The following is a 23,930-nucleotide window of genomic DNA, read 5'->3' on the forward strand; positions in this document are numbered from 1 at the left end:
GGGGGAGAGAGAGGAACCACTTCACAGTGGAGACACATGGCGATCTTAAACACAGGCAGGAGATGGTTACTGCAGCAGCGCTGAGTCATGCTAACTGATGATGACAAGGCTGTTTATTTTGCGGTCTTCCTCCCCCAAACACATGAATCTAGTCTAATGATGAGAAAAGCTTAGACAATCCCAGTTAGGGAACATTCTACAAAACATGTGATCTACACTCCTTAAAAGTGTTGATTAAGGTCATAAAAACGAAGAAAGCTTCAGTGACAGTGTTGTGGCACAGTGGGTTAAGCCCTCACAACTCCAGCATCCCGTATGAGCACCAGTTAAAATCCCAGATGCTCCATGTCTAATCCAGCTCCCTACTAATGCATCCAGGAAAGCAATAGAAGATAGCCCAGGTGCTCAGGCCCCTGTATCCACATGGGAGACCCAGATGGAGTTCCTGGCTCCTGGCTTGGGTCTGGTCAGTGATTGTAGCCATCTGGGGAGTGAATCAATGAATGCAAGATTTCTCTCTCTCTTTCTCTCCCTCTATCTCTGACACCTGTGTTTCAAATCTTTTTTAAAAAAGTCAATAAAAATAAAGAAAGCCTGAGAGACCGTCATAGGCAAGAGGAGCCTGTGGAGATAACCATAATTAGAGGCAATGTTGCTCAGGAACAGCAAAAGGACATCATGGGGCAGGTCTTTGGGCCGCCAGCTAAGATGCCTGCGTCCCACATCAGAGCGCTTGGGTCTGATTCCCAGCTCCAGCTCCTGATTCTAGGTTCCTGCTAATGTAGACTCTAGGAGGCAGCAGGGATGGCTCAAGTAGTTTGGCCATATGGGAGACCTGGAATGAATTCCCAACTCCTGACTCCAGCCTAGTCCAGTCCCAGCTGTTGCAGGCATTTGGGGAATGAACTAGCAGATGAGAGCTCTCTCTCCCTCTCTCTCTGTCTCTCTGCCTCTCAATGGATAAAAAAAAAAGCTTAAAAAACAGTGAGAGAAAAAGAAAAGGGAACTTAGGCAAAAACTAAGAAAACCCCAAATTTTAAAAAATCTGAATGAAGCATGAGCTTTAATAACATTGTGTCAAACACTGGCTAGGTATTTGTGGCAAATGTACCTTCCTGGTATAAGGTTGGTGTTGATAACAGATGGAGAAATGGGGAACCAAGGTGTGCAGCACATGGGATCTCTGTACCATGTTTGCAGCTTTTCTGTAAACCTAAAACTATCCTAAAACAGGAAGGTGATTCTTCAAAAGGAGCTTTGAAGAAACAAAGCAGAGGACAGGACAGTTAGTGATCGAATGGTCCCTATTTTGGATATGGAGGCCTCGGAAGACCTCTCAAAAGTAACACAAGGACAGAGCCTGGATGAGGTGAGGGGTGAGCCACGCAGATGAAGGCAAAGAGCTGGCCAGACGCAAAGACCCAGAGACTAGCACCTGTTTTGTGTGATCAAGGTCTGTGAGCCTGGAGTGAAGTGAGTGGCAAAGCCACTGGGAGAAACAGACAGGGGCCAGGTCATGGGAGGTTTATTTTACTTCTGAATTCTGAAAAAATACATCTGATATATAATTTACTGTCTTAACGGGTTTTAAGTTAGTTTTTGAGTATAGTTCAGTAGCATTAAGTACATTCAAGTTAATGTGCAATCAATTTCCAACAATCTTTATTTTACAAAACTAAAACTGGAGGCTGGCACTGTGGCGTAGTAGGTGAAGCCACCATTTGCAGTGCTGTCATTCCAAATGGGCATTGGCTGGAGTCCCAGCTGCTCTGCTTCTGATCCAGCTCCCTGCTAATGCACCTGGAAATGCAGCAGAAGATGGCCCAAGTGCTTCAGCCCCTGCCACCCACATAGGAGAGCTGGAAGAAGTTCCTTGCTCCTTGCTCCAGGCTTTGTCCTGGTCCTGCCACAGCCACTGCAGCCATTTAGGGAGTGAACACACACATAGAAGATCTCTCCGTGTCTCTCCTTCTCTCTGTCTCTGTAACCATGACTTTTAAATAAATAAATAAATCTTTGCAAAATTAAAAAAAAAAAACCCTGAAGCTCTACAGCCATCATGCAGTACCTTTAAGCCATAGTGAGTAGAGTAAAGGTTTATAGGATGGCCAGAACAAATCACCATATCTTTGGTGACTTAAAATAACAAAAATTTACCCTCTCACAGTTCTGGAGACCATTAGTTCCACATCAGCTTAAATACATCACAGTTCATTCCTTTTCATTGCTGCACAGGATTCCACCAAGTGGATATGCAACCATTTGTTTAGCCATTCTCTTATTGGCATACAATTAGGTTATTTCTATGTTAGGGCAATCATGAATAAAGTTTCTATGTACATTCCTATACACGTATTTTTATAGACATACCTACTCATTTATCTTGAGCGTTCATCTGGGAACCACATTGCTACCCAATAGAGAAGCTATATGTTTAGCTTTGGTAGAAAGGCCAGCTTACCTAAGTGCAGTTACAGCTACCGCCTATAATGCCGGCATCACCTATGGGCAGAGTCCCAGCTGCTCCACTTTTGGTCCAGCTCCCTGCTAATCTGCCTAGGAAAGCAGTGGAGGATGGCTCAAGTACCGAGGCCCCTGCCACCCATGTGGGAGACCCAGAAGAAGCTCCTAGCTCCTGGCTTTGGCCTGCCCAGCCTTGGCCATTGCAGCTATTTGGGGAATGAACCCATGCAAGGAAGACTGATCTCTCTCTCTCTCTCTCTCTCTCTCTCCCCTCACTTCTATCTCTATATCTGCCCTTCAAATAAATAAATAAATCTTATTTAAATTTTTTTAAAATTAAGGATGTATTTATTTATTTATTTGAAGGGCAGGTTCCAGAGAGAGAGAGGAAAAGAAAGTATCTTTCTTTCACTGGTTCACGCCCCACATGGCTGCAATGGCCAAGGCTGGGCCAGGCCAAAGCTAGGAGCCAGTAGCTTCACCCAGGTCTCCCATGTGGGTGCAGGAGCCTAAGCACTTGGACCGTCCTCAGCTCCCTTCCCAGGCTAAATAGCAGGACACCGGATTGGACATGAACTTGGGCCTGTAAGAGATGTGGCGGTTTAACTCACTATGCCATGACACTGGCACGGCAAAGGAATTTTTCTTTTAACAAAAAGATACAGCTCACAGAGCTAGCTAGCTGATAGGTTAAATATAGAGACTGGGCCAAATAAAGGAGCCAAGAATGTCCTTTAGTTATTCAGCTTGAGCAAACAGACAACTCTCTCCCTCTTGGAGAAAGTTGAGTCCTAAGAGAGTGCAAGGAATGGCAAGCAAGGAGGGGCAAGGAATGAAGAACTCTCTCTGAGGTATCAAGTTGAGATTCCTATCAGACATGCAAGTGGAGATGTCAGATAGGTACACGGTGGCTGAGTCTGGGGCTCAGAAGGGAGGGCCAAGCTAGAGATGGAAACCACGTGTTGTCAGTTTAAAAAGAATCTAGAGATCGATGCTGGAGAAAATCACTCACTAATGAATGTGGATAGAAGATAGATCCCTGGGGCCTTGAACATGAAGAGGACATGAAGACAGTGGAAGGAGCTGCTAGGAAAACAGGAGAAGACCAGGAGAGTGCCGGTGACCCCAGCACCAAGTGTTCCCAAAGGAAAGGTGTGATCCCCTGGGCCAAATGCCGCTGAGACACGGAGCAGCGAGTGAAAATGCACAGATCTGGCAAGTGGCTTTAAGTTGCTTCTTATCCAAGGGAGGAGCTAAGAAAGTGAGGGAAGAAAGGGACCATCTCTGTTGCCCTGGAAACAAGCCAGAATACAATCCTTAACCAGGCCGTCTGGCAGAGGAGAGCAGGATATTTAAAGAAGAAACCCTCCAGATTGTCAAGATCAAACACTTGCACCTCAAGCCATCAGCCCAAACAGGGCAATTCTTGAATCTTCAGGCTAGAAGAATCAGCAGCAAACACAAAAATCTCCTCTTCGGGTGGGCATTTGGCACAGGAGCTAAGCACTAAAATGCTGCCTGGGACATCTGTGGCCCCTATTGGAATCCCTGGAGTCAAGTCCCAGCTCTGCTTCAAATTCCAGCTTCCTGCTGATGCAAACACTAGGAGAAGGCAATGATGGCTCAAGTATGTGGGTCCCTGCACCGACATGGGAGACCTGGATCAAGTTCCGGGTTCCTGGCTTTGGCAACTCTGTTTGTCTCTGTCTCCCTGTCTTTCTGCCCTTGAACCAAAAAAAAAACAAATTTTTTTTAATTTAAAAAGAAGTTCATGGGAAAATGGAATTGATGAAAAGTACAGCTTTTAAAAAACAAAAAAAACAAAACTCTCTCCTTATCGTCTGAAAACATCTGAACTAGCCATAAACATTTTTCAAAAAAAGAACAAAAACAATTGTTGTTTAGTCTCTGGGGGCAGGGGGTAGTGAAGGGCTTGCTGGCTGAAGGAAGCATCCTAGGATTCAATGCTGCCTTCACCGTGTACTTACAGAGCCCTTACCAGGTAATCTACAGACACCATGGAAATAGCAGAGAACGAAACAGACAACACTCAGCTCCCAGATCCCTGCACCTTCCTCCAGGCTCATCCCTCCTCCCATGCCAAGTGGTCCTGAGGCTGCAGAGTAGAGCTGGGCAGCCCCACACCCACACCCGGCTCCCTGCTGCCTTCAGAGCACGCGGGAGAAACTTCGCCCAGGACAAAGTACAGAGATCAGCCCCTGGCTGGAGGTTGAATTTTCCCCAGGCCAAATCTAGGGAGCACAGGCCCCACCTCTGGTGAGCAATTGTTTAGATGTCACTGCAATTATCACGTTGGCACCCGACAAAGCCCAGTCACAATTGAGGACAGGATTTTAAATCAGGACTTTCTAGAGTCTCATTAGGTAATTGATGCTGATCGCATTGCTTAATGGGGACCCATAAAATGCCTGCTATTTATATTACAAGGGGTAGAGAAAAGGCTCAACTAACCAGATAATTGACAGATGATATGGGGGTCAGTGTGAAGGGTAGGAAGAGGCAGGGAGACCAGTGAAATTTGCCTGTCTCTGGGTTTTAGCTTCTTATTGGTGATGATTGTTTGACCGGATTCAGACAACTGTGCTGTGGTCGCCACAAAGCCCAGAGCTGCCCTTCCCAAGAGCAAGGGACTGAGATAAGAATTGTCACTTAATAGGATTTTCTACAGCTGGCTAAATCGTTCGCTAAATGAGCAATTTCAATCATCCTCTCTCCATCCACTAGGAGTTAAGCTGGATTCTCCACCAGCCGGATCCCCCCTCCCATAGCCTCATTCTCTCATCAGCTTTTAACCAGAAAGACAGTCTGGCTGGGATGCAGAAGTTGAGATTGTAGCGAGACCCTTTGGGCCCAGCTGAGTCCACTAGATCATGAGGCTCTAAAAGACTTGCAGCCCCATTCCCCACCCTGCACAAGGCTGGGAGCCCTGAAGATCCATGTACATCCCCTGGCTCCATATACCAAACTCCCCAGGACAGAGGCCTTAGGGCAGGCCAAATTATCTGACAATTAAACAAGAAGAGCTAACAATTCCACTGCATAAATATTTAATTATTTGAAAGTCAGAATTACACATAGAGAGGAGAGAGAGAGAGAGAGAGAGAGAGAGAGATGTCTTCCATCCGATGGTTCACTCCCCAATTGGCCATAACGGTTGGAGCTGCACTGATCTGAAGCCAGGAGCCAGGAGCTTCTTCTGGGTCTCCCACGTGGATGAAAGGGCCCAAGGACTTGGGCCATCTTCTACTGCTTTCCCAGGCCATAGCAGAGAGCTAGATCGGAAGTGGAGCAGCCGGGTCTTGAACTAGCGCCCATATGGGATGCTGGCGCTTCAGACCAGGGCATTAACCCATTGCGCCACAGCGCCAGCCCCCAACATAGGGCTTTTCAACAAGGAGCCTTCATTAAATCCTACAAATTGGGTGGAGTTTAGCATAGCAGTTAAGATGCCACTTGGGATACTTGTGCATCACACTAGAGCGCTTCGGTTTGAGTCTCAACTCCAGGGTCAGCTCCAGCTTCCTGCTAATGCACACCCTGGAATGCAACAGGTGATGGCCCAAGTGCTTCAGTCCCTGACACCCATTTGGGAGGTCACAATTGAGTTTCTGGCTCCTGACTTCAACATGGCCAAGTCCTGGTTGTTGTGGCCATTTGGGGAATGAACCAGTAGATGAAAGAGTCTCCCTCTCCTTCCCTCTTCCCCTCTCCCTTTCTATTAACTCTTTCAGGTGGAACAATGGAATATACTTGAGATTCCAGAGTAAACCCTCACATTTATAGCCAATTTGTTTTCAACAAAGTTGCCAAGATAATTCAGTGTTAAAAGAACAGTCTTTTCAATAAATGATGCTAGACAACTAGATATCTACATGCAAAAATATTAACTGCTAACCCTTTCTTACATAATATACAAAAAGGAACTCAAAATTGAAAACATAACATAAGTATAAGAGTTAAAACTGGCTGGTGCTGCAGCTCACTTGGCTAATCCTCCGCCTGTGGTGCCGGCACCCTGGGTTCTAGTCCCGGTCGGGGCGCCGGATTCTGTCCCAATTTCTCCTCTTCTAGTCCAGCTCTCTGCTGTGGCCCGGGAGTGCAGTGGAGGATGGCCCAAGTGCTTGGGCCCTGCACCCGCGTGGGAGACCAGGAGGAAGCACCTGGCTCCTGGCTTTGGATCAGTGCAGCGCGCCGGCCATGGCAGCCATTTGGGGGGTGAACCACCGGAAGGAAGACCTTTCTCTCTCTCTCTCTCTCTCACTGTCTAACTCTGCCTGTCAAAAAAAAAAAAAAAAGTTAAAACTATAAAACTCCCTGAAGAAAGACACATTTTGGGGCCCAGCACTGTAGCATAGTGGGTTAAGCCTCCACCTGCAGTGCCAGCATCCCATATGGGCACCAGTTCAAGTCCCAACTGCTCCACTTCCAACCCAGCTCCCTGCTATACCTTGGGAAAGCAGTGAAAGATGGCCCAAGTCCTTGTGACCCCTGTACCCACATGGGAGACTGAGAAGAAGCTCCTGGCTCCTGATCGACTCAGCTCCAGCTGTTGCAGCCATTTGTGGAGTGAACCACCAGATGGAAGAGCTTTCTCTCTCTGAAAGTCTGCCTTTCAAATAAATCTTTTTAAAAACAGTCTTTTTGACTTTGGATCAGGCAAAACCTTCCTACATTTGACAACAAAAGCACAAGAGACAAAGGGGGAAGAAAGGTAATATATATGCCATCAAAATAAAAAACTGGGGCAGGTGTTGTGGTGAAGTAGGTAATGCCACCATTGGGATACCCTCATCCCATATTGAAGTACCTGGTTCAAGTCCCAGCTACTCTGAGCTTTGATCCAGCTTCCTGATAAAATGCTGGGGAATCAACAGAAGATAGCTCAAGTGTGTGGGCCCCACCCATGTGGGAGACTCAGATGGAGTTCCTGGCTGCTGACTGCAGCCTGGCCCAGCCCCAACTGTTGTGGGCATTTGGGGAGTAAACTACCAGATGGAAGACCTTTTCATGTGTGTGTGTGTCTCTCTCCCCTTCCCTCTGTCAATTTGACTCTCAAGTAAATAAATCTTTTTTTAAAAGATTTATTTTGTGTGCTTCAAAGGATACCAATAAGATAACTCATGGAATGAGAGATATTTGCAAATCACAAATACAATAATGGACTTGAATCTAGAATATATTAAAAAAAAAAAAAACCTCAATAACGAAACAATAGGGGGCTGATGTTGTGATGCAGTGAGTTAAGCCGCCTCCTGCGATGCTGGCATCCCATGTAAGCCCTAGTTTGAGTCCTGGTTGCCCTGTTTCCCACATAGCTCCCTGCTAATGTGTCTGGGAAAGCAGCAGAAGATGGCCCAAGTGCTTGGGCCCTGCATCCACATAAGGGACCCAGATGGGGCTCCTGGCTCCTGGCCATTTGGGGGGCAAACCAGCAGATAGAAGATCCCTCTCTCTAACTTTGCCTTTCAAATTTTAAAAACCTTAAAAAATGAAATAAGTAACCCAATTTAAAAACGAGTAAGCAATCTGAGTAGACATTTCACTGATGAAGATCTGCATACCATAAGCACATAAAAAGACAATCAACATCATTAGCCATCAGGGAAATTAAAAACAAAACCACAGTGAGATACTACTTCATACCACTAGGATGATTGTAACAAAAATATCAAAACAAGCATTAGAGAGGATGTGGAGATATTGGAACCTTCAGACACTGCTGGGGTATTGCAAAATGGTACAGCTGCTTTGGAAAACAATCTGCCAGTTCCTCAAAAGGCCTCAATTCCTAATTCCAATATATGTTCAAGTAAATGGAAAAACACAGTCATGCAAAACTTTATACACAAATGTTCATAGCAACATTATTCTTCATAGCCAAAAAGTGAAAACAATTAACATGTCCATCAACTGATACACATAAATAATATTATTCAGCAGTTTGGATCTGGTGCTGTGGTACAGCAGGTTAAATCACTACCTGTAGTGCCAGCATTCTATGTGGGCACGAGTTCATATCCTGGCTGCTCCACTTGCCATTCAGCTCCCCGCTAGTAGCCTGGGAAAGCAGAGGCAGATGGCCCAAGACCTTGGGCCTCCACACCCATGTGGGAGACCTGGAAGAAATTCCTAACTTCAGCCTGGCCCAGCCCGGGCTGATGTAGCCATTTGGGTGGTGAACAAGAGAATGAAAGATCTCTCCCTATATATAACTCTGCTTTACAAATAAATAAATAAATAAATATCAAAATACAAAATTTACAAAAAGAGTATTATTCAGCAATTAAAAGAGATAAAGGATGGGTTCATGCTACAATATGGATACACCTGGCAAAGAACACACTAACAATAATGTGGCTTTTTGTGAATGATTCCATATATATGAAATATCCAGACAAGGCAAATCTGAGGCAGAAAGTAGACCAGAGGTCACGCAGAGCTGAGAAAGTTGGAGGGGAACAGGGAATGACTTCAAATAGGTGTGGCACTTTCCTGTGGGATGATGACAAGGTTCTAGGATTGACTGCGACCATCACCTTGTCTACTGTAAATGAATGAATTGTATAGTAAACAAATTACATCTCAACAAGACTGATTAACTGCAATTCTTTGTCAAATTCTTACAACTAAGAGTTCTGATTGTTATCTTTAAAACAATAATTAAAAGATTCTTAAAAGAAGAATAACAGAAAAATTGAGTGCTTTGCTGGCAAATCTCAGTTCCACCACCGGCTGACTCTGTCACCTGGAACATATTCCTTAATCTCGTTGAGCTCATTTTCTCATCTCTAAAACAAAGAAACTAATGTGTGAGGACACTGGGCACATAGTAGATGCTTAGTAAATGGAAACCATAAAGCAGAATAGCAGTGACTAAATAGAGAGGAAGAAAAAGCTGTATTTCTGGGCCCAGGCCACATCTGTACATTTTTGCCTAACACTTGCCTGGGCTCTAGGGATAGCAAGATGACCTTGACTTTGAAGAGATGGAAGACTGAGGGATCAGATAGACTGCCCAGAGGCAGAGGGAAAATCTTTTAATGGGGAGAAGATTCATTTATTGATTCATTTAGTTTTCATCTATTATTTCTTTATTAAAGAGGCAGACAGACAAGCAGAGACACTGTCCATCTACTGGTTTGTACCCCAAGCACCTACAACAACCAGGAAACTGGAACTCAGTCTGGGTCTCCCAAGTGAGTGGCAGGGACCCAATTATCAAAGTCACCACTGGCCTCCTGGCAGGGTCTACACTAGCAGAAAGTCGGAATCAAGAGTCAAGAATTGGACCCTTTTTTAAAAAGACTTTACTTATTTGAGAGGTAGAGTTACAGAGAGAGGTAGCGACAAAGAGAAAGATCTTCCATCCACTGGTTCACTCCCCAGAAGGCTGCAATGGTCGAAGCTGGAATAATCTGAAGCCAGGAGCCTGGAGCTATTTCTGGGTCTCCCACATGGGTGCAGGGGCCCAAGGACTTAGGCCATCTTCCATTGCTTTCCCAGGCCATAGCAGAGAGCTGGATCAGAAGAGGAGCAGCCAGGACTAGAACACATGCTGCAGATGGAGACTGAGCCCACAACACCACAGCGCCTCCTGAGGACAGCAGCATCTTAACCAGCATGTCAACCATCAGGCCAAAGGCCCCCCAAGGGCCTTTCCAGAGTTGACCAGAAGAATGTGAAACCTCTCTCTCTGGGAAAAAGCGGCCCGGCAGAGGCTGAAGCCAGAAGAACAACTGATGTTTTATGGACAGGGCAGAGAGTGAAGCTGCCGCAGGACGGGGCCTAGCTCCCTGGGTAAGTAAGTGGGTCTTCGGAGCTCCTCCTCGCTCCCCTTATACCGAGTTCCCGGCGGCCCTAAGCTCTGAATCGCCTTCTCCCTCCCACTAGTCCTCTTTTGGGGAACAGAACCCGATGCTCCGTGGGCAGAGCATGACGCCTCCGTCACTCCTCCCTCTGGTGACTCATTCCCAAGACTGGGGGTGGCAGGAAGTGCCAGGGCCCCCGAGCTGCAGCCCCATCCGGATTCTGGCAGCTCAGAGACATCCTCTGTTCTTCCCTCCTCCCTCCACCCCCGCCACCTCCCTCACTTCCAGCTCTGACTCTTGACATTTCTTCGTGGAGACACCCACCTCCCCCAAAACTCTTCTTGCCTTTCTATCGCCTCCTCCAATCCTCAGCTCCAGCTCCCAGGGACTGCTGAGTGTAGACAGCAAGAGAAGCAGGCACAACCCAGACCTAGGGGGGCTCCTAGTGACAATGGGACAATGACGCAGCAGGGTCTGTATCTCCATGGCCACGGCTTTGACAGGTAGGCCCACAACCAAAGCTTTCTGATTGCCACTTAAAACAAGAAAATTGTTTTAGTACGTGCTACCTCTTCACAAGCTTTGCCTCATTTATTTCTCACAACAAGCGGATACCATTATCACTGGCATTTTGCAAGTAAAAAATGAGAGGAAGCTCCTTTGGAAAGTGTCGCTCCCCCTCTTCGTGGAGGAACAACACTAAACCCTGCCTAGGCTTCATATCCGAGTCACGGCACCATTATGTCGCTCCCCGTCTTCGTGGAGGAACGACACAGGACCCTGCGCTGTTCTTTTGTCTGCTCGGCCCTCCCCGGGTTTGCTGCTGGTTCTTCCCGGGTTGGCTGCCGTCCCTTCCACCTCCGTGGAAGGGCGGTTCCCCCTGGCCACTTTCCCCACTTCCGCAGGGGAGCGGCACACCACCGGCCGGCTCTCTTGGGGGCTGCACAGGCGTTCCTTCAGATAGATGTTCCCCTTAGATGTTCCTGGTGCATGTTGTCTCTCTCCTCCTTTATAGTCCTCTTCCACCAATCCCAACTCTGCTACCCACACGCCGAGTACGCTGCTCTCCTCCAATCAGGAGCAGGATCAGCTCCTGCAGGTCATCACCCAAGCTGGCGAGAGGCAGCTGCGCAGAAGTTGCTACTCCCTTCTCAGCGCCATATTGTGGGAAAGCAGATGCATAGAATAATTCTTAATTCCAGTAACAGTCTAGTCCGAGTTGCTCCCAGTTGCTCCCCACAGGAAAGTAGCAGAGTTACAGCTTTTAACCACCAGGCTTTCGTCCCTGTTTTAGAAACCAGGGGCTCTGTAGCAGTCTTTGTGCACCTAGGACTAAGTAACTGAGAATGGCACGTGCAGTTCTGAAGCCCTCAGGACAGCTTGCCTGGGGTCTGGTCTCCCTTCTAGTTCCCCATACCTCTGCATCTAGCCCACCCTTGATTCCAGTCAGGTGGGAATGTGGAGAGTTTCTCTCAAGATCCTCATCCCCTTCAACAGCTTACCTTCCTATTCAAGTTGGAGGACAAACAATCTTCTAATTGTGGGGTGCCAAGGGCTATGTAGAAAGAAACAAACGGGGCCAGTGCCGCAGCACACTAGGCTAATCCTCCGCCTGCGGCGCCGGCACCCTGGGTTCTAGTCCCGGGTGCTCCTCTTCCAGTCCAGCTCTCTGCTGTGGCCCGGGAATGCAGTGGAGGATGGCCCAGGTCCTTGGGCCCTGCACCCACATGGGAGACCAGGAAAAGCACCTGGCTCCTGGCTTCGGATCCGGATCAGTGCGGCACACCGGACATCGCGGCCATTTGGGGGGTGAACCAACAGAAGGAAGACCTTTCTCTCTGTCTCTCTCTGTCAAAAAAAAAAAAAAAAAAAAAACCTTGTTAAAAAAATAAAAGAAAGAAACAGGAAGGCATTGTTCAAAGATGCAGGCAAGCAAAGGATGCTATGGACACCCAAGAGTGGGGTCAGCCCTGGTTTCAGAAAGACCCAGCATCCATCAGGCCAAACAGACACAAAGACAGCCCACAGAGCAATAGAAATAATGCCCTTGGATTATGCAGCACTTGATAATTTCTCAAGTGCTTTACAAACATTTGCTCCTGCAGATGACCTGCGAGCACCCAAGGGGGCAGAAAGAAAGCATCTTTTGTCAGCTGTCCCCACCTGCCAAGTTTCCCCAAGAGGGGGAGGCAGGAGGTGGGCAAGGCAGCAAGGGAGTTCAGGAAGCCCAGGCCCACGGGTGATTGAGAGATTTTATGGTGACTTTTCCCTCAGACTCTTCCGATCTCCCATTTCCACTGGATTACAACGTTTACATAGCAGGGTGGGGTGAGGGACCCTGATAAATCTTCTCTGCGTGGGGATGAATGCAGTGGAAATGCACTTCTGCTGACAGCGCTTTGTTTTACTGCTCTGCTGCCCTTCAGTTGAGGGAGCAAAGAGCAAGGCTACTACTCTGTGAAGGGAGGGAGAGAAAGGCAAGGAGGAGGAATCAAGATCAGAGAGCCCAAAGAGGAGGAAAGAGAAGAGACGAGACGGGGAAAGGCGGCAAAGGAAGAAGTCAGCATAGGCTGCTGGGCAGCCAGGGTTGCCTGCAGAGACAGATGGTGTGGAGCGAGCAGCTCTGGAGGACGGGTGCTGGCCACGGGAGGATGGTGAGGAACAAAGTCTGGAGGTGGGTGCCATGCTCTCTCCTTTGTTCTTGGTCGCAAGAGGTTGGAAGAAGAAGGAAGAGTTCCAGGCCCAGGGCTCCTTTTATGCCCACTTTTGAGGTGGTACCAGGGCCTGTCTGGATCTTGTCCCACTGCTGTCATCCACCTGTTTCCGAGGGACCTTTCAGAGGCATGGTCTCTGCCACCAATTTCACTGCACGGTTTCCATCTCTAAACTCTCAGCTTGCTTCCTCTTTTGGTAAAATGGGAATTCACTTACCCAACAAACATGTACAGATTGTATGTCAGACATGGGGCTATGCGGTCATCTACACAGCAGTAAGCAAGACAGACAGTGGTCCTTTCCTTCAACGAGTGCACATTCCTGGGGCTGGCACTGTGGCACAGCAAGTTAAGCCACTGCCTGCAATGCTGGCATCCCCTATGGAGGACAGTTCAAGTCCTGGCTGCTCCACTTCCAATGCAGCTTCCTGCTAATGCACCTGGGAAAGCAGCAGAAATTGGCCCAAGTGCTTCCACCCCTGCACGCACATGGGAGACCCAGAAGAAGCTCCTGGCTCTTGGCTGCGGCCTGGCCCAGCCCTGGCTGTTGCAACCATTTGGGGAGTAAACCAGAATAGAAAATCAATCTCTCTCTGTCTCCCCTTGCCACTTTCTCTCTGTAACTCTGCCTTTCCAATAAATAAAATAAACCTTAAAAAAAAAAAAAAAGCACACAACCCAAAGAAAAACATCAAATTTCCCCAGATCAACAGGCCCCGCCAGCACGAGGGTAATAGTGAAGAGAGCTTGCTCTGTAAGCATCCCGTGCGTTAACCCCTGGGATCACACGGCAGCCTGGTAAGGAAGGTCCCGTTACTCCTCACTTGCACAGGTGAGAATGCCCTGGTCGGGGCAGCCTCCCCGACACACCCAGTCCTGTTATTCTGTTATACATCCCTCACCACCTGTGCTGCTATTTAAAAGAGATTTATTAACTTACCTACATGCTTGTTGCCTGTTCACAGCTGTACCCTTAGCACCTTGAACAGCTTCTGACCCAAAGTAGGCGCTTAATAAATATTTGCTGGAAGAGTGAAGGAAGTGCCTCCCACTCCGGGTGCCGGCGAGGGTGAAGCGAGGGCAGGTGCTGCCGGAGCAGGATCACTCTGTAGAAACACAGGCGACGATTATCAGCTGGCATTTATTTAGGGAAAAGAGCCTCTCTCCTAGCTCATCTCCAGCTGCCTTTTTTTCTCTTTTTCTTTTCTTTTTTTTCAAACTTCCCTGAGACGTCCTGCCCTTTCCTGTCCCCAGATGCATTCTGCATCCTCTAACTGTGTCCTCCTCAGTGTTCCTGTCTCATTCGCATTCTTGTCCTTTTTGCTCCCCTAACTTCTTTGTTTCTCTTTTCCATGCCTCGTGGGAGAAAAAACTCACCCAGCTGAATCGTAGTTGGTGATTTCTGAGGCCGAGAGGAAGTTCAGACTTGTGTGAGAGCCTTCTCCCCGCAGAGGGTACTTTGCTCCATCCGTAAAATGGACGTGCACTTAACCCAGGGTCTTACCCCCCTGCTATGCCAGACACCGAGCAGTTTTTAAGACCCTGAAGAATGAGCAGGATGTTTATCCCCTGATTTATGTTTACTGCAAGTGACAGGAGGTAGCACATAACAGAGGGAGAGGGGACAGCTCTTTGTCAGGCTATCGGGCTGCGGCCAAGGCTTCTTTTGGTGAGGCTTCTCTGGGCGAGGACATGGGAGGGTCGGTGCCATGGTCCTGACACTGCTCCCCCAACAGGCTCACAGCACTGACTCAAGACAATCCGCCAAAACTCGGCGCATTTTACTGCCGTTCAAGTGGGCACAGAGATGTGCCACCCTCTGTGCACATGCTGCTCTTTCTGCCTGGAAATCCTCTGTTCTCTTCTCTAGGTAACCCTGGAAGTCTCCTCTTTGGCACTTTTCTAGGCTTTCCTCCCAGGACCCTTTTCGAGTCCCCTGTGCAAAAGAAGTGGCAAGATTTGGCCAAGTCGTGTTGCGGTTATTTCCTGCTTGACTGCCCAACCCATCGCTCTGAGCTCCTCACAATCAGGAACTGAGTTTCCTCTTCCCTGTCTCCCCAGAGCCACGCCTCGTACCAGCTATGAAAGGGCGCTGTCCAGACCCCCAGCACTCCTCCTCCTCTTGGCGATGCTGCTCCTCAAGATGGTTATGCTCAGCATCTGTAGTGTGCCAGGCACCCTAGATGTGTTATGTCATTTAATCCTCGTGTTGGCCTCTGAGCTAGGCATTAAATGAGACAGACCAGCAGCACTCTCCCTAAGGAAAGAGCCCCCTTCTGGAAGATTCCTGAGTTCTTCATTGGACACTCACCCTTGCCACTTACAATCTACTCAAACAGCAGCCAGAGTGATCCTTCAAAGTCATGTCATGGGAGTGGATGTTTAGCCTAGTGGTTAAGGTGCCTGCATCACACATAGGAATGCCTGGATTCAATTTCTAGGTCTGACTCCTGATTCCAGCTTCTTGTTAATGCAAACGCTGGAAGGCAGTGGTGGTGGCTCAAGTAATTGTATTCTTGCTACCCTTGTGGGAGACCTAGACTGAGTTCCTGGTTCTTGGGTTCAGCCCAGACCAGTCCTGGCTATTGTGGGCATCTGGGGAGTGAACCAGTAGACGGGAGCTATTTTTCTCTTGCTGTCTTTCTGCTTCTCAAATAAGAGAGAGACAGAGAGGAAATTAATTGCCTTCGCACTGACTATTGTCTGGACTTTGTGACTCCTTTCTAAAGAACAGAACACGGTAGAAGTAATGGTGTGTGACTTGTAGCGCAAGGTCATAGAAGACACTATGACTAACCCAGTCTGATCAGGAGAAAACATTATACAAATTGAGAGACATTATACAAAATTACCTGATCTTCAAAGTTGTCAAGGTCATAAAAAATTAAAACAGACTGTCCCAGATGGAAGGAGACTAGGGAACACGAGCACTAAATACAACACAATGTCCTGGAACGGATCCTGGAACAGAAAAAGGGCATTGATGAAAAACTGGCAAAAAGTATGTTAATAGTCATGCACCAATGTTAACTTCTTAGTTTTGACAAATGTACCATGGTTATGTAAGATATTAACTTTAGAGAAAGCTGAGTGAAATATACTTGGGAATGTGGGAACTCTATACTATCTTTGCAACTCGTCTGTAAATCTAAAATTATTCTAAAAGTTAAAGTAAAAAAGGCAGCGCCTTCCTCCTTGCTCTCTTCCTCGGATCACACACTGCTGTGTTATAAAGGCATTCAAGCATTTCTATGCAGAGGATCACGTAGTGAGCAGCCCAGGCCTTTGGCGCAGAGACAGGTGAGCGTGCAGTCCTGGAAGCAGACCCTCCGGTCTTAGCCAAGCCACTAGCCTGCAGTCCTGGCTGACACCTTGATTGCTATGTCAAGAGGAACCTCATATCAGAACCACCCAGCTAAGCCATTCCCAAATTCCTGGCCCTCAGAAACTTGGAGATAAGAAGTATTTATGGTTGCTTTAAGCCTTTCTGTTCTTGCTTAATTTATTATGCAGCAGTAGATTCCCTCTATCTCAAACAGACTCCTTATGATCACATCCGATTCCCTTTGCTGACCTTCATTTTATTCATAGCTCTTAACACTCGACATGCTATGAGCTTGGTTATTTTAACTTCTGTCTCCACACTAGAATGTGAGCTACATGAGAATGAAGACTTCGTTTTATTTGGATCCCCAGTAGCTAGAACTGTGCCTAACAGATGGTAACTGTGAGTAAAGGATAGAGGAGGTAGCAGTGGTTAACAGAGCTACAGACACGAAAACCCCTCCCCTGTCATCAGCTGGGAAGGAAAGACCTAGACTCTGTGGTGAGGCACTGTGGCCCTGGGAAGTCTGAAACCCTGGGCTCTGAGTCTCAGTTCCTCACCCACTGAGGCAAGTCTCTCTGTCCCTCTGAGTCTCTGTCTCCACAACTGTAAAGCTCGCAGATGAGGATAATCTGCAAGATCACTAAGATTTCTTTCAGCTCGAATAGTCACTGTCTCTAAGGATGGGCTGGGAGGAGCACTAAGGAGAACTCAGCACTGGGGCTGGGGAAGAAGAGGGGCTGAAGAACCTCCTCGATCATCACAGGGAGCTGCCCCTGTTCATGTTGTCATAGTCTGAAAATCTTTCCTATTTGATCCTCTAAGCCTTGGCCAAGGCTCAGCTTCCCTCCTCTAAGAAGCCTTCCCAGGCTCACCTGGGTTGGGTTAGTTGTACCCTCCTCCGGCTTCCACAATCTTCTTCACGTGTTTGAGGCACTAACACAAGATTGTGCTGAGCTTATAACAGGAACAGGTGGTCCCCAAGCAATAATCTCAGGCTTACAATGCCCTCCGGGAGACCTGGGGCCCCGATGGAAGGAGAGCAGGAGGAAACAAGAGAGGGATTGGAAGTTCAGAGATACACTGGGGCTCCCTTGAAAATTCCCCCTTTCAGGACCTACACTGTGGCCCAGTGGGGTAAGCTGCCACTTGGGATACCCGCATCCCATATCAGCATGCCCGGTTCGAGTGCTGGCTATTCCAGGGTTCCTGCTAATACACCTAGGAGGCAGTAGATGATGGCCCAAGTGCTTGGATCCCTGACAACCTCATGGGAGACTCAGGTGGAGATCCTGGAATCTGGCTTCAGCCTGGCCCAGCCCTGGCTGTTGTGGGCATTTGGGGAATGAACCAGCAGATGGAAGATATCTCTGTCTCTGTCTGTGTCTCTCTCCCTCCCTCTCTTTCTCTGTCACTCTGCCTTTCAAATAAATACATCTTAAAATAATAATAATAATAATAATAATCCCCCTTCTCACCCAGTCTTAGTGCCACTGTCAAGAGAAACATACCCCTCGGCTCACCTGCCCTCTGTCTCCCCCAAGCACTTTGTCACATGTCATTTATTTTGCCATATAAACTTCCTCCTGTTCTTTCTTCTTAGTACACCATCTCCTCTCAATACGCATGTACTGGGTCCCTTCCCAGCGGTGCTTCAGGTCTCTGACAGCTTTCTGGTACTTGGTGTGAAGATAGGTTTGAGGGGCCATTTTCTCTCCAATAGAACAACTTGGGCAAAGGGTTGAAGAATCTGGTTTGTTCTGGAAATCCGAAGTGGTGGGGTAAGGTGAGGGTGGGAGCACTAGGAGATAAAGGATAGGCTGACAGGGGCCAGTCTTGGTGTTTGTCTTTGTCCATTTTGTGTTGCTATAGCACAATAACTGACACCAGGTAATCAACTGATAAAAGACTGAAATTCATTTCCTACAGTTCCAGAGGCTGGGAAGTCCACAGCTGAGAGGCCAGCATCTGGGGAGGCCTTCTTGCTTCATCATCCCTGCAAGAAGGTGAAGGGCAAGGAAACATGAGAGCAAGAAGAGGATGTGTCTGCTTTTTCCTTTTTAATTTAAGTGACAGAGAGAAGGAAACAGAGACAGACACCCACACACACACACTGAGAGAGAGAGAGAAAGAGATCTTCCATCTGCTGGTTCACTCCCTCAAATGCCTGCAATAGCAAAATCTGGACCAGGCTAAAGCCAGGAGCCAGGAACTCCATCTGGGCTTACCACGTGGGTGGAAGGGGCACAGGTGCTTGAGCCATTATCTGCTGCCTTCCAGGATGCATTATTAGCAAGAATACTGAATGGGAAGTCGAGGCAGAATTCTATCCCAGACACTCCAATATGGGATGCAGATGTCCCAGGTGGCAGCTTAACCTGCTGCACGACAATGCTCCTCCACTCTCTCGACAATTTACCTAGCCCAAAAATAAGGACAGTAATCCATTCCTAAGGGCAGAGCCCTCAAGACATAATCACCTGTTACCAGGCACCGCCTTCCAACACTGCTACATTGTGAAATAGGCTTGCAGCATATGACTGTGGGGAGATACCTGCATGTCATTTGCCTTGGAAACGATTGAAGAATTCTGCACACATGGAGCTCAGTCCCCTTTTCCTGAGCCCGCCTTTCTTATCCTTTCCTAACTCCTTGCCCTATATTCCAAGCCCTGTTTGGCTTATATCAAAATCTTTGTAACACCAAAGACTTTTTGAGAATCTTCCCCATGTAAGCTGTCTGTTCACATTACCTCATTTCAACCTTACAGCACTGACAGGTGAGGAAAATGATTCTGTTATTTCTCCTAAGTCACAAATCCAGTAAGAAGCAGAGCCCAGTTTCTTAACCATTATGCTGGTTGGCCCACGCTCTCTGTTCTTTTCTAAGTCTCTTTAGAGAAAAAACAGTTACAGATGTCTGTGTGATGTCTTTGGGGCATAGAAGCAGAAGGGGCAAGTGTAAGTCAGGGACTGGGTGATTCCGAATCCCTGGGACTCATCTCACTTCTCTGTGCTGGGCAATCTCCTGCCCCCCTTTCTTGGTTCACCTGCTTACTTCCTTGGACACTGTTTGGTCTTGTCTTCTGGATTCTGGGTAATGCATTTTCTCTGCAAAATTCCCGAATGGACTTTAGCCTTCTGGAACCCCTGCAGGAGGTGGCCAAACCTCTCAGCTCCTGCCCAGCTCCACTAAAAGGGGGTTAGTAACAACCTAGGCTCCCAAAGCTCTTCAGCAAAGCTTTGCTTCATGCTGCCTCATCACCCATTCCTATCCCTGTGTCCTTTCCCAAACTGAAAACACCTAAACATGGGTGCTTCCCAAATCACGCCAAGTTCCTGAAAACTCATGTATAGTTGCTTTCTCTGAACACCAGCATCCACCCTACCTGGAAAATTCCTAATTGTTCTCAATTTCCACCCAAACATGACATCTTCCCCCATGACATCATCATCACAAAGAACATCACTTCTTGCCCAGACTCCTGAACTGGTCTCTAGGATACCACTCCGGCCCTGCCCCCTGTACCCAGAGTTATCTCTCTAAATAGAAACTTGAACTCATCGTCACCTTTCTTAAAACTCTTAAATGTGTCCCCAGGCCCTAAAGGTAAGCCATTCTCCTTGACCTGGCTTTGAGCTCTCCCACCCCATTCCCACCTACTTCTCTTGATTCCTGTCTTCCCACCCACCCACTACCCTACTGTAACTCCAGCCAGCATTCTTGACACATTTGCTCATTTCCTTGAAACTTGCCAGGATCTCTCGCCTTCACATATTTTCCTTGGCCTGGAACTCTTTTTCTCCACCTAATTTCCATGGACCCCTCAAGTGGTCTTAGCCTGAACTCATGGCACCATAAAGCCTTCCAGAATCCCCCAGCCTAGACTGGATGCTTTTTGCCCTCCTACCCAGCATTTCCCCCATGAAGACACATGCCCTGTTTGTTACTGCCTATTTGTTTGCTTGTATGATGCCAACAACTGGGAGCTCCCTCAGGGCAAGGACCTACCTTATTCCCTGCCATAGCCCAGCATCTAGTAGGCTCTCCATGAGCAATCCTTGAATTGAGGAGTGAATAAAGCCTTTCCTGTCTCTGCAATGAGACTCAGGCACCACTGCAGCTCCTGCCACCACCATCCTCGCAGCTCCTATTCAGGATTGTGAGTGAGTGCTTGTCTGGGTGTTCCTCTCTCTTAATGAACTGGGATTGCACTTTTCATACTTGTGCCCACAGTGCCCAATTCAGAATTTAGCCTAATTCCTTCCATCTATCTACTTGTTTTGTTTTAATTATTTATTTGAGTGGCAGAGAGAAACAGTCCCCATTTACTGGTTTGCTCCCCAAATGCCAACCAGCTGAAGCTGGGGAGCCATGAACTCTACCCAGGTCTTCCACTTGGGTGGGAGAAACCCAATTATTTGCACCATCATCATTGCCTCCCAGGGTTTGTATTAGCAGGAAGCTAGTCAGGAGCCAGAGGAAGGCATTGAACGCATGCACTCCAATAGAGGATGTAGGTATTTTAGCCACTGAGCCAAATGCCTGCTCCATCCACTCTTTTTTTTTTTTTTTTTAACAGTGATTAAGTATGTGCTATGTACTAGATCCTATGGGTACAGCATAAACAAAGTAGAGAGGGCCCTGCCCTCAAGCTCACATCCTAGGGGCATATAGTGGGTGCTCAGCAAACAGGAGGCTCAGTGGATCTTAGTCCTACTGGGAAGCCCATGGGTCTCCCCTGTCCTGAGCTATAAGCAGAACACAGGCTCTGCGGAAGAAGCGTAGGTTGTCTGTAGGTTGTCTTGGTGACCTCTGGACCTCCCCTTGTCTGGGTCCCCTTGGGACTAGCAATCAAGCAGCAGCAGAGAGGGGGTACCCAAGAGGGCAGAAGGGGGAGCTCAGTGGAGAGGATCTCAGACCCTGCTGTTGCAGCTCCGTGCCCACGGCCACCTTGCCAAGGCAGCTGGAACTGGCTTTCTTCGCTAGCCCGGAACACAGGAAAGAAATATAAACACACAGAGGGAAGAGGAGGAGAAGGAGGAGAAGGAGGAGGTGAGAAACCTAGGGCAGAGACAGAGGCCTTCAGGACTGCGCCCTGCCTTCGTCACTGGCAGGCATCTCTAGGGTGTAGCTCCTCCTCTGGGTCCTGAGGAAGAAAGAGGATTCGATTCTGAACGCTTTTGATTCCCTTGATTGCTTTTTAGAGCCCGTGGATGCGTCAAGTTTTCTCTGCTCCCTTCTGGCCATGCCAGGAGGCTTCTGCCGGAGAGCTGCCAGCCCCCAAACCAAGACTTTCCGTGTGGGGACGCTCACAGACCAGGAGCAGACAGTGATGGAAAAACAGTCTCCCTGAGAACAGCAGCTACTGACTTTTATCATTTTCAGAAACCATCACAGAAAAGGCCCAGTGTTCACCATCTGTTGCCTTGACTGGGGGCCGTCGGGCCCTGCTCTCTGAGCTATTGGCCACGCTGCAGGCACAGAGCCGAAACGTCCCTGAGCTGGGAGCTGGGGAGGCAGGGGCCCCCGCTGCAGGAGCCCCCAGGTGCCAAGCCAGCAGGAGCCGCTGCTTTTGCCAGCAGCCTCAGCTGCTCGCTCCTGAGGCTGCAATGCCATCTGCTGCTCACTTCTGAAACTGGCCGAGTCCAGGCTGGGCAGGAGGACACCCCAGGTCTCAGGAGAACCAAGTCTCTGCTTCTGGACAAACTCCATACTGGTCCTTGGGGATGGAGGGAATGCTCTGTGTGCTGTCATCAGTCATTCTTCTAAGATGACGCCTGTGTGCCATGGGGAAGGTACCCAGGGATGCTGGAGGCATGGGTGGGGCGGTTCTGCCCTCCATAAAAGACCAGTGTCACCTCAAGGTAAAATTACCTAGAACGGTCCCAGCCTACCTTTGGGGTGTGACAGCTTTCATCAGAGGATTTTCTTAACAGGTTTATTTATTAGTTTGTAAGTCAGAATTACAGAGCGAGAGGGAAAGAGAGAGATCTTCCATCCACTGGTTCACTCCCCAGGTGGCTGCAATGGCCAAGGCTGGGCCAGGCCCAAGCCAAGAGGCAGGAGCTTCATTTGGGTGTCCCACATAGATGTATGGGCCCAAACCCTTGGGCCATTTTCTGCTGCTCTCCCAGGCCATTAGTGGGGAGCTGGATCAGAAATGAAGCAGCCAGGACTTGAACCAGAGCCCAAATGGGTTCCTGGTGTCACAGGCAGAGACTACCCCACAGCACTGGCCCAGAAGCTTTTTTTTTTTTTTCCGACAAGTTTAATGGAGTATTCCAAGTTGAATTACTTGGGTGAATGAAATAATAGGCAATTGTGAGAGGAAGTGGGTCTTTGAAGACACAAGCAACAAGCACGTGCATGCAGAATTGAAATGACACCTTGAAACTCTTGGCAGGTTTCGGTGTTGACTCTGTTGAGGCTCATCCCACAGAGGAGTGAGACCGCCACTGTTTTAGGGACCACAAATTTGTTGATACATTTTGAAGAACTGAGTAGTCTGAGGAATTTTCTGCAAACCAGTTATGGTAGCCATCCTCCAAGATGATCCCAGTCTGTTGGTGTTTATGCGCAGGTGGTCCCCTCCCATCTGGTACCAGGGATGATCTGTGTCAACAACAGAATATGGCAGAAGTAATCTCGTACAGGGACAGGTATTTGATGCAGTGATTGAGACATTGACATGCCTGCATCCCATACTGGAATGCTGGGTTTGAGTTCTGGCTTTTCCACTTCCCTTCCAACTTCCTGTCAATGCAAACCCTGGGGTAGCAGATGACAGCTCAAGTACTTGGCTCCCTGCTACCCAAATGGGGAACCCAGATTGCATTCTGTGCTCTTGGTTTTGTCTTGGCTGAGTCCTGATTGTTGTGGGCATTTGGAGAGTAAATCAGTGGATGAAACATCTTTCTCTCTCTTTTTCTCTCTCTGACTTTCAAATTAATTAAAAATAAATGATAAAAATTAAAAGAAGCAGTCAGGGGCTGGCACTGTGGTGCAGTGAGTTAACGCCCTGGCCTGAAGTGCCAGCATCCCATATGGGCACCGGTTCGAGTCTCAGATGCTCCACTTTTTTTTTTTTTTTTTTTTTGACAGGCAGAGTGGACAGTGAGAGAGAGAGACAGAGAGAAAGGTCTCCCTTTTGCAGTTGGTTCACTCTCCAATGGCCGCCGCAGCTGGCGCGCTATGGCCGGCGCACCGCGCTGATCCGATGGCAGGAGCCAGGTACTTCTCCTGGTCTCCCATGGGGTACAAGGCCCAAGCACTTGGGCCATCCTCCACTGCACTCCCTGGCCACAGCAGAAAGCTGGCCTGGAAGAGGGGCAACTGGGACAGAATCCAGCGCCCCGACTGGGACTAGAACACGGTGTGCCGGCGCCGCAAGGCGGAGGATTAGCCTAGTGAGCCGCGGCGCCGGCCCAGATGCTCCACTTCTGACCCAGCTCTCTGCTATGGCCTGGGAAAGCAGTACAAGATGGCCCAAGTCTTTGGGCTCCTGCACCCAAGTGGGAGACCCAGAAGAAGCTCCTGGCTCCTGGCTTCGGATCAGCACAGCTCTGGCAATTGCGGCCAATTGGGGAGTGAACCAGC

The 23,930-nt window shown here is 48.4% G+C and overlaps 1 long non-coding RNA gene across 1 annotated transcript in view; it reads right to left on the reverse strand.

Annotated features, from left to right (window-relative positions):
- LOC127490682 (uncharacterized) overlaps positions 1 to 23,930 on the reverse strand; it is a 62,494-nt gene that overhangs the window by 23,386 nt on the left and 15,178 nt on the right. Inside the window, exons 2-3 of the long non-coding RNA XR_007918969.2 lie at positions 15,859 to 15,967; positions 13,947 to 14,112 (exon numbers count right to left, since the gene is read on the reverse strand). This is a non-coding gene — a long non-coding RNA (uncharacterized lncRNA). The remainder of the gene's footprint in view (positions 1 to 13,946; positions 14,113 to 15,858; positions 15,968 to 23,930) is intronic.

The sequence above is a fragment of the Oryctolagus cuniculus genome, chromosome 6, assembly GCF_964237555.1.
Source record: "Oryctolagus cuniculus chromosome 6, mOryCun1.1, whole genome shotgun sequence".
NCBI classification, from domain to species: Eukaryota; Metazoa; Chordata; class Mammalia; order Lagomorpha; family Leporidae; genus Oryctolagus; species Oryctolagus cuniculus.